Source organism: Macrotis lagotis, chromosome 7 (genome assembly GCF_037893015.1).
Source record: "Macrotis lagotis isolate mMagLag1 chromosome 7, bilby.v1.9.chrom.fasta, whole genome shotgun sequence".
Lineage (NCBI taxonomy): Eukaryota > Metazoa > Chordata > Mammalia > Peramelemorphia > Peramelidae > Macrotis > Macrotis lagotis.
In genome coordinates this window covers 213,533,634-213,543,769 of record NC_133664.1, presented here as the reverse complement: position 1 = coordinate 213,543,769, position 10,136 = coordinate 213,533,634, and positions in this window count along the sequence as shown.

The window sequence follows — 10,136 nt, the reverse complement described above, 5'->3', positions numbered from 1 at the left end:
TCAAAGTATTTTTACTAAATTGCAGCTCTGAACATATCCCATACCTACTCAAGAAATAGTGCTGATTCGCTATTCTCTTTAGAAGCAAATAAAAAATCCACTGTTGTTCAAACCCCTGCCTTTCCAGATTTCTTACACACCTCAACATTCACCACCATCTACTCTTTGATCCAGTGATACTGGCTTTCTTACTGTTTCATGAATGTCATCTCATTTCCTGACTCTGGGCATTTTCCCTGGCTGTTTCTCATGTTTGAAATCCTTTTCCTCTTGGTTACCCTGGCTTCTATCACATAGTAATAACTAAAATTCTGTGTTCATAGGAAACCTTTTCCAATCCCTCTTAATTCTAGTTTTTCTGCTATAGATTATTTCCTATTTATTCTGCATATATCTTCTTTGTGTACAATTGATTGAATATCATCTTTCAGGGACAGCTAGGCGGTGCAGTGGATAGAGCACCGACCCTGGAGTCAGGAGGATCTGAGTTCAAATTTGACCTCAGACACTTAATAATTACCTAGCTGTGTGACCTTGGGCAAGTCACTTAACCCCATTGCCTTACAAAAAGCCAAAAACTAAAATAAAAAAGAATGTCATCTCTCCTCTTTAACTGTGAGCTCCTTGAGCCTAGGGACTGTTTTTTGCCTTTCTTTTTATTCCCAGCTTTAGTACATATAGTCTGGCATATAATAGGTGCATATTAAATGTTTGCTGACTGATTGATTATAAGATCAACCATCTTTTCTACAGAATCAAGTATTCCTTATATGTGTTCCTTCCCATCAATTCTTTCCTCTGATTTGTAAATGGACATCATGTTATTGGGAGAAATGATTGGTTGCTTTTTTTAACACTTATTTTATTAAAAGGTTTTCTGTTGAATTAATTGTGTTCTGTATTGACTTTAAAGAAAACGTGGGATAGTGGAAAGGGCTGTGGCTATGTGCTATGGCTTAAGAGATAACTTTAAATCTGGAGTTGTCCTTTTGGGGACTTACTCTGTGAATATCATAAGTATCTACATTTTTTTATTCTTTTCTCTGACATTCATTCTTCCTTCATTGTTGGATTTCAATGAGTCCATTAATTTCTATTAAACCTGGGGTAGGTCAGAACATAATTATAGTCATGGATAATTTCTTCCTTATGTTGACTCTGAGAGAAGTGATTATATCCATTTTTTTTTTAGGTTTTTGCAAGGCAAACGGGGTTAAGTGGCTTGCCCAAGGCCACACAGCTAGGTAATTATTAAGTGTCTGAGACTGGATTTGAACCCAGCTACTCCTGACTCCAGGGCTGGTGCTTTATCCACTATGCCACCTAGCCGCCCCTATATATCCATTCTTATATTAATAACTAATTATTAGGACTAAAATTTCCTCCCCTTCTATTTCCTCATTCAGAAATCAACTCTTGTAGTCTATTTAGACAGTCTTCCCAACCAGAAAAACTTAGATTTGATCAAAAAGTAAGGAAATTCTTTTTTAAGTGATTCCAGGCCATTGTGTTTTAGTCAGATTGTGAATTAGTTGAAGAGAATTCATTCCTCTTTTTGTCTAGATTGTCTTAGATTGGGGTGGTCTTAGAAGAAATGTCTCTTTGTCCAAGACTAAATGATCAAAATTATTCTAATAAGAATAAACACATGACATATTAAAATATTCCTTCTCTCACTACTTGCTAACCAATCAGAGTTGATATCTATCTTTAGGAATACCCATTCTTTCAAGAGAACTCAAGAGATTGTTGGGAACACTAAGGAAGTGATCTCTGTATCCTTTTCTTGATAGCATTGAGTGGGTTCCAAGAGAAGTGCTTGGTTTAGAGAGATGGACAAATGCGCATCCTTTTATTAATCACTTGCTTGCATAATTAATAAAATGAATAGTTACCTAGAACCTATATCTCTCAAACTTTTTTATACATCACAACTCTATCTTGGATGATCCAAGGTTCATTTCAATACAAATCATTCTTAATAGTCCAATAGGATCTTAATCCTCCTGTTTATTATCATCTTTATTACCTTTTACTTTCATTTCCAGGGCCTCTGGTCATCCCTGCCACCACACATCTTTGTACTTCCTAATTTTTCAAATTCCCTAGATTTTACAACTGATAAAACTACCTTTTGGATCTAGGGGCCATCTCTCTTGTGATTTGTGCAGCTCAATACTTTTTTTTTCCTTTAGGATTTTTGCAAGGTACATAGGGTTAAGTGGCTTGCCCAAGGCCACACAGCTAGGTAATTATTAAGTGTCTGAGTCTGGATTTGAACTCAGGTACTCCTGACTCCAGGGCCAGTGCTCTATCCACTGTGCCACCTAGCTGCCCCCTCAATACTTTTTTTTAAATGTATAATTTTACTTCTGGGAACCTAAATTCTTTTTGTGGGACATCAATAGGTTCTATTAGTATTAAAACTCTAAGGTTTTGAAACTACAACAAATTCAAATCTAATAATAGATGAATTAAAGAAGCTATGTACTATAACCAAATACATTGTATAACTTCCACACAGTTTTATTGTGTGTGCTATGCTTTGTAAACCTTCAAGTTCTCTATAAATAAATAAATATCTTAAATTCCAACAATTTCTGCTCATAGATGCTTTTGATATTAGGAAGTATTTAAACTACCACCAGATGGCAGCATAGCTTCAGTGAAATGACATTAACATTCTTCAAATATGGAGAGCCTAACTACGAAGCCCTTTTTAAAGGACTGGAACTAACATGTTGGGAACACTAAGGAAGTGATCTCTGTATTAAAAAGTTCATCCTTTTCTTGATAGTTGGCTAGTGCATATTCAAAGCAGAGTGGAAAAGAGAAAATCAGAATAACTGTTATAAGTCATATTAATATATCACTTATCTGTATAGGGAGCTTCAACAATGCATACCAGTGCCTATTCATCCACCCATAGTCTGAGAGTTAACTAGAGCACTTGAAAGGTCACAAAGCAAAAGGTAGGATAAAAACTCAGATCTTTCTGACTGAGATGTCTTTCTATCCACACTGCCTCTTTAAATAAGCTAATAAGATCAGAAAAAGAATGGATAGGTTTGAATTTGAAGTGAGGACCAGAATAATACTTTGTAAAATTAATTTTTATTAAAGATATTATTTGAGTTTTACAATTTCCCCCCCAATCTTACTTCCCTCCCCTCATGGAAAGCAATCTGTCAGTCTTTACTTTCTTTCCATGTTGTACCTTGATCCAAATAGGGTGTGATGAGAGAGAAATCATATCCTTAAAGAAGAGAAGAGAAGTCTAAGAGGTAACAAGATCAGACAATAAGATATCTGTTTTTTCTAAATTAAAGGAAATAGTCCTTGCATTTTGTTCAAACTCCACAGCTCCTTATCTGGATACAGATGTCACTCTCCTTTGCAGACAGCCCAAAATTGTTCCTGATTGTTGCACTGATGGAATGAGCAAGTCCTTCAAGGTTGAACATCACTCCCATGTTGCTGTTAGGGTGTACAGTGATTTTCTGGTTCTGCTCATCTCACTCAGCATCAGTTCATGCAAATCCCTCCAGGATTCCCTGAATTCCCATCTCTCCTGGTATCTAATAGAACAATAGAGTTCCAGTGTTCCATGACATACATATACCACAGTATGCTAAGCCATTCCCCAATTGAAGGACATTTACTGGATTTCCAATTCTTTGCCACCACAAACAGGGCTGCTATAAATATTTCTGTACAAGTAATGTTTTTACCCTTTTTCCTCATCTCTTCAGGGTATAGACCCAGTAGTGGCATTGCTGGGTCAAAGGGTATGCACACTTTTGTTGCCCTTTGGGCATAGTTCCAAATAGCTTTCCAGAAGGGCTGGATGAGTTCACAGCTCCACCAACAGTGCAACAGTGTTCCAGATTTCCCACAACCCTTCCAACAATGATCATCATCCTTCCTGGTCATATTGCCCAATCTGAGAGGTGTGAGGTGGTACCTCAGAGAAGCTCCAATTTGCACTTCTCTAATAATTAATGATTTAGAGCATTTTTTCATATGGCTATGGATTACTTTGATCTCCTCATCTGTAAATTGCCCCTGCATATCCCTTGACCATTTGTCAATTGGGGAATGGCTTTTTGTTTTAAAAATATGACTCAGTTCTCTGTATATTTTAGAAATGAGTCCTTTGTCAGAATCATTAGTTGTAAAGATTGTTTCCCAATTTACTACATTTCTTTTGATCTTGGTTACAGTAGTTTTATCTGTGCGAAAGCTTTTTAATTTAATGTAATCGAAATCATCTAATTGGTTTTTGGTAATGTTCTCCAACTCTTCCTTAGTCATTAACTGCTCCCCTTTCCATAGATCTGACAGGTAAACTAGTCCTTGATCTTCTAGTTTGCTTATAATAAGTATTGTTTTTTTATGTCTAAATCCTGTAACCATTTGGATCTTATCTTGGTAAAGGGTGTGAGGTGTTGGTCTAATCTAAGTTTCTTCCATACTAACTTCCAATTCTCCCAGCAGTTTTTATCAAAGAGGGAGTTTTTATCCCAATGGCTGGACTCTTAGGGTTTATTGAACAGCAGATTACTATAATCATCTCCTGCTTTTACACCTAGTCTATTCCACTGGTCCACCACTCTATTTCTTAGCGAATACCAAACAGTTTTGATGACTGATGCTTTATAATACGATTTTAGATCAGGTAGGGCTAAGCCACCTTCTTTTGCACTTTTTTTTTCATTAAGCTCCTGGCAATTCTTGACTTTTTATTTCTCCATATGAATTTACTTACAATTTTTTCTAACTCATTAAAGTAATTTTTTGGAATTTTGATTGGTAGGGCACTAAACAGATAGTTTAGTTTTGGTAGAATTGTCATTTTTATTATATTAGCTCTACCTATCCATGAGCAGTTGATGTTTGCCCAGTTATTTAAATCTGATTTAATTTGTATGAGAAGTGTTTTATAATTGTTTTCAAAAAGATTCTGAGTCTGTTTTGGCAAATAGACTCCCAAATATTTTATATTGTCTGAGGTTCCTTTGAATGGGATTTCTCTTTCTAGCTCTTCCTGCTGTCTCTTGCTAGACATATATAGAAAAGTTGAGGATTTATGAGGGTTTATTTTATAACCTGCAACTTTGCTAAAATTGCTAATTGTTTCCAGTAGTTTTTTGGATGATTTCTTGGGATTCTCTAGGTAGACCAATGTCATCTGCAAAGAGTGAAAGTTTTGTCTCTTCCTTCCCAATTCTAATTCCTTCAATTTCTTTTTCTTTTCTAATTGCTGATGCTAACATTTCTAATACAATATTGAATAGTAGTGGTGATAATGGGCACCCTTGTTTCACCCCTGATCTTGTTGGGAATGCCTCTAGCCTCTCCCCATTGAATATAATGCTTGTTGATGGTTTCAGATAGATACTGCTAATTACAGAATAATACTTTTATTAGCTTATTTGATCCTTATAACCAAATAATAAGAATTTTAAAATCCTTACCATGTCCCAGACACTGTATTCATTGCTGTGGATATAAAAACCAGAAAATGAAACAATCCTTGCTTTCAAGGAGTTTACATTCACTACCAAATAACCCTGTAAAAGGGAGACTGGATGAAAAGGGCCCTAGTCCTATGATTTTATGCTGCCTTCTCTACCACCTAGATGCTTAAGAAGCATACTTCTGGATACTTGAATTGATATTTAATAGTGGCATCTTATCAGTGATTCAGAGCATCTGTAGGTATCCCGTAGCTGTGAACTTTTCCTTTTCTATGTGGTAAAGAAAAACATTTTGAACAACTGCTAAGCAACAGTGAAGGTGCATACAGAAAGTTCAGTGGAGGAGGAACTCATCCTCTCCTCCTTAGAGGTAATTTAGAAAGAAATATTATGAGTCTCTGAGGAGAAAGGGGTGGTCATCATTGTTGTTCTTGGTCTTTTCTCCCCATCTAGGTCACTTTGTAGCCACTGTGTATTTCTTTCTTGATGTTAAGTGGATTATTAGAGACAGAATTGATTAATCTGTGGTCTGGTCATTTTAAAAAGGTCAGCAGAGCCTTCAAAGATCCCTAATAATCCAGTTTGTGGTAATTGCTGCAGGTGGGCACTGAAGAGCAGTCTGCTTGACTCAACTCACCACATCTTGTAAGCAAGAGCAATTTGAACATCATGTATGGACAGGTATGAATTTGGTGGAAGGAAGTATGTGTAGTGTGGAGAAAGAACAGTACCAATCTAGAAATGTTATATGTGACTAAGAATCTTCTTTTTGACTTTGATGTGCTGACAAGATTTCCTCATAAACCTCAAATCTGAGGTTTTTCCTCTCTTTTGTAATATTCCTGTAAGCACTAAATTTGAGAGATATTGTGAATTATTGTTTCCTTTACAAATAGAGGAACCTAACAGTTCATTTGTTACCTAAATTTTATTTAACTATTACAGTATGGTACTAATTGGCTGTGTACTCTAAGCAAGCTATATATTAACCAAATCTGTACATTAGAAAGGGGTGGGCAGTTTCTCTTGGGGTGCTAATAAATTCTTTCCCTTCCAATTAGGCTATTTTCTTTACTAGACTGTCTAATGGGACCCAGAAATGGATGAGATTCTCCTTAAGCTCTCTAAGAACCCAAGTTGGGATATTCCCCAAGAATTTGACATTAATAGTGGGATGATTGGGACACCTCAAAAAATTTGTGAGTTCACCATCAACAAGGACAACCAGAGTACACATAAAGTAAGATTTTGTCTAACTAGCTATATGTAACAAAGCTAAAGTTAAAAGGGAAATAATTAAGGAAATCCTTTGCAGTAAGTTTCTCTGATATATTGCTCATTTCCAGGATATATAAAGAACTGATTCAAATTTATAACATAAAAACCATTTCCTAATTGATAAATGACCTAATGACATGAATGGGCAGTTCTCAAGGGAAGAAACCCAAACTATCTATAGCGATATGAAAAAAATGCTGCAAATTACTGATAATTTAAGAAATTCAGATTAAAACAATTCTGGGATTCTCACACATCAGAGTTGCAAAAACATCAAAAAGTAAAATAATAATTGTAATTGTAACAGGGACTGTGTAAAAACATGGTACAATATTGCTTTGTTGGTGGACCTGTGAATGGTTTATCTAAATTACTCTTTCAAAACTATAGAGGTCCTTGTAATGTCTGATGAAGTGAAAAATGGTATTATTATTATTATTATTATTATTATTAGGGCCAGTGATACACTAATAAAATTTGTACTCAACAATGTATACCATCAAACTTAATTGACGGTTCAGCAATGCAACGCCAAATCATCTATGAAGAAACCATCAACCTTATTCCTAAATAAAGGTCCTTGTATGTCTCCTACTGTTTGGAACAGGCTTTTTCCCCTCTGTGCCTAGCTAGAGACTGTGAGTCTCACTCAGAGGTGGCATTCTGGCAAGTCTCTGTTGATCAGCACTGCTCTGAAGCAAATATGGAATGCTTCAAATTCCAAGTTAGTGCAGTGCATGAGTTTATCCTATGTATTAGGCACTGTGCCAAGCACTAGGGACATAGATCATGCCCTTGAAGAGCTTGCAATATAATTAATAATCCAATACAATTATGTATAAATAAACTCTACACAAGATAAATAAGAAATAACTAACAGATGGAAGGAATTGGAATTGGGAAAGGCTTCCTATGGAAGGTATAATTTTAGCTGAGACTTTGAAGGATGCCAGGGAATCCAGGAAATGGAGATGAGGAGGGAGCTTATTCCAGGCATGGAAAATTGCTCAAAATCAGAAAAAAATGGAATGCCTTATTCATAGAACAGCAAGGAGTCCAGTATCACTGGATTTAAGAGTACTGAGGGAAGAGTATGTAAGAAGACTGGAAAAGTGGGGCTACGTTATGAAGAGATTTGAATACAAAACAGAGTATTTTTAAATTTGATCCTGAAGTTTAAGTATGGAACTGATATAGTTTGCAGCTCGTTCGACTGAGAGTGTGCTCTGAGATAGTGGTACTCTCTTTTCTTTTCTTTTTTTTCTTTTTTTTTTCTTTTTTTTATAGTGGTACTCTCAACAATAGGGAAGCTTAGAAGGGAGAAGTGATTAAGGGGAATGACAACGAGTTCGATTTTGGAAATGTTGAATTTAAGAGTACAGTTAAGATGAATATAATAGGCAGTTGGAGATAAAAAAATTAATAGAGAGATTAGGGTTAAATAAACAGATTGGGGAATCATTCTTTCTAGAACCTCTTGCAGAAAAGTATGTGGGACTTTGTGTCTTCTTTCCTGAAGCTGTATACCAAGATCTCTGCCTGAAAGAACATGGAATAATCAGTCTCCCCTAAGGAGGAGAGTCTTATGCAAACGACCTTTTTATTCTTGCTGATATTTATAATAAATCTCGTTTGTCTGCTTTTCTTTTGAACTTCCTCCTGTTCCCTCTTTTATATTAAAAAATTTTTTTCATTGGCACCACTAGGTTTTTTGGCATCACTATTGAAATCTGTTCTATCTTTTCTCCTTTTATAAAGTCTTGATATTATAAGCTAGAGAGATCATGCGACGGCGCTGCATATATTACAATTCTTGTTACAATGAAATCTAAAGAAAAAAAAGATTTTTCATGGAGCCTTCAGTTAGAGGAGTTTGGAAAACGGTCATCTCAACGCACTTTTGTGTAAGACGGATGACAGGTTTGCACCGCGCGCTTCTTGGAATTTCCCGGAGCCCAAGCTGGCGCTGGACGGTGCTGTCCCTTTAAGAAGGAGAAGGCCTGAGCGTGGCCGTCCGGAAGCGGAGCGGAGCGGAAGCGGAAGCGGGTTGTCCGGCCCCGGGGGAGGGAGGACCCGGTTTCCGGAGAGGAGAAAGACTGAGGGGGACCCATCTTCTCCACGACCCATGACTCCTCCCTGAGGCGCGGAGAAGGGGGAAAAGTGCCCACCGAACCTCCTGCCCGTTGAGCCTCCCCTTCCGCTCCCGAGACTACTAGAGATGTGTTGCCGGAAGCGCTGGGGGAGGGAAGAGGAGGAGACGTTAACTTTTGTTGCCACGGGAAACAAGGCCGCCGCCTTGAATCGTCGGAGAAAAGATAGGTTTCGGCAAAAGTGCTGCATGTGCTTCTGTGAACATGACGTTGCTTTGATGCCCTTGGTGCTGTAGCGGGTAAATTTCCCCAGACCCGCCCCAGCGGCTGTGCCCGGGCACCGTTCCCTCACCTGGGCTTTGGGGTTCCTTACCTGCGGAGCACGAGTAATCCTCTTTATAGGGCGGTTTATGGGGGAACCAATCCACCCATCCGTCATCAAGCACTTGTTCAGTGATTACTATGATCGCGATACTGCCACGTAGGAAACTCTAGACTGGCAAATCCGTCCCTGTCTTGGAGGGTCTCATGGGGAGATAGCATGCAAATCAACATAGACCAACATAGGGCAAATTGAAAAGAGAGCTGACTCATTCTCCCTCACCCATTTATAAAGCTATTTTCCAAAACTTGATAACATTCCCCCGTTCCCTAAACAATCCAGAAGTTTAATAATCTCAGTCTCTCACAAATCAGTTATACTTTGGCAGTAGAATCTGCCACCAGTTAAATTTCTGGCTAGTGTCATTCTGCTACCTAAATTGTAAATCCAATACAAAAGAATCTTGCAAAATAACGCATGAAACTCAAATCATGGACTCCAGGTATAACACCAAACAAAAGAGGATCTAGGGTAATTGTACAGGTAGTATCCATGTTAACCCTGAAAATACCAAAGTTTATACGGGTTATATACTAATAGGCAACTCTGAAAAATAAATGACCAAAAAGCAAGAGGATATAGCAAGCAAAAAGCTTTACACCAACTTTCAACTCTTAAAAAATAAAATACCAAAGAATTCACAAAGATTATAGGCAAACATCTTTTATTCTGCTAGAGGAGGGAATCTGGACACATATGCCAGTTTCTCCTCTAGGACAGAGGAGATCCCAAGGCAGTGCAGCTAAGCCTTGATCCGCATAGTTCTGGTTGGACAAAGAATCAAGAAATGAGGGGTAGAAACAACAGGGAGGCATAACAGCAACAGTAAGGCAAGGTTGCTTGGTGATAAAGTCTATTCTTAGCAATATTTCATGACCCAGATGTGGTTTCTGCAGGTATTTGCCT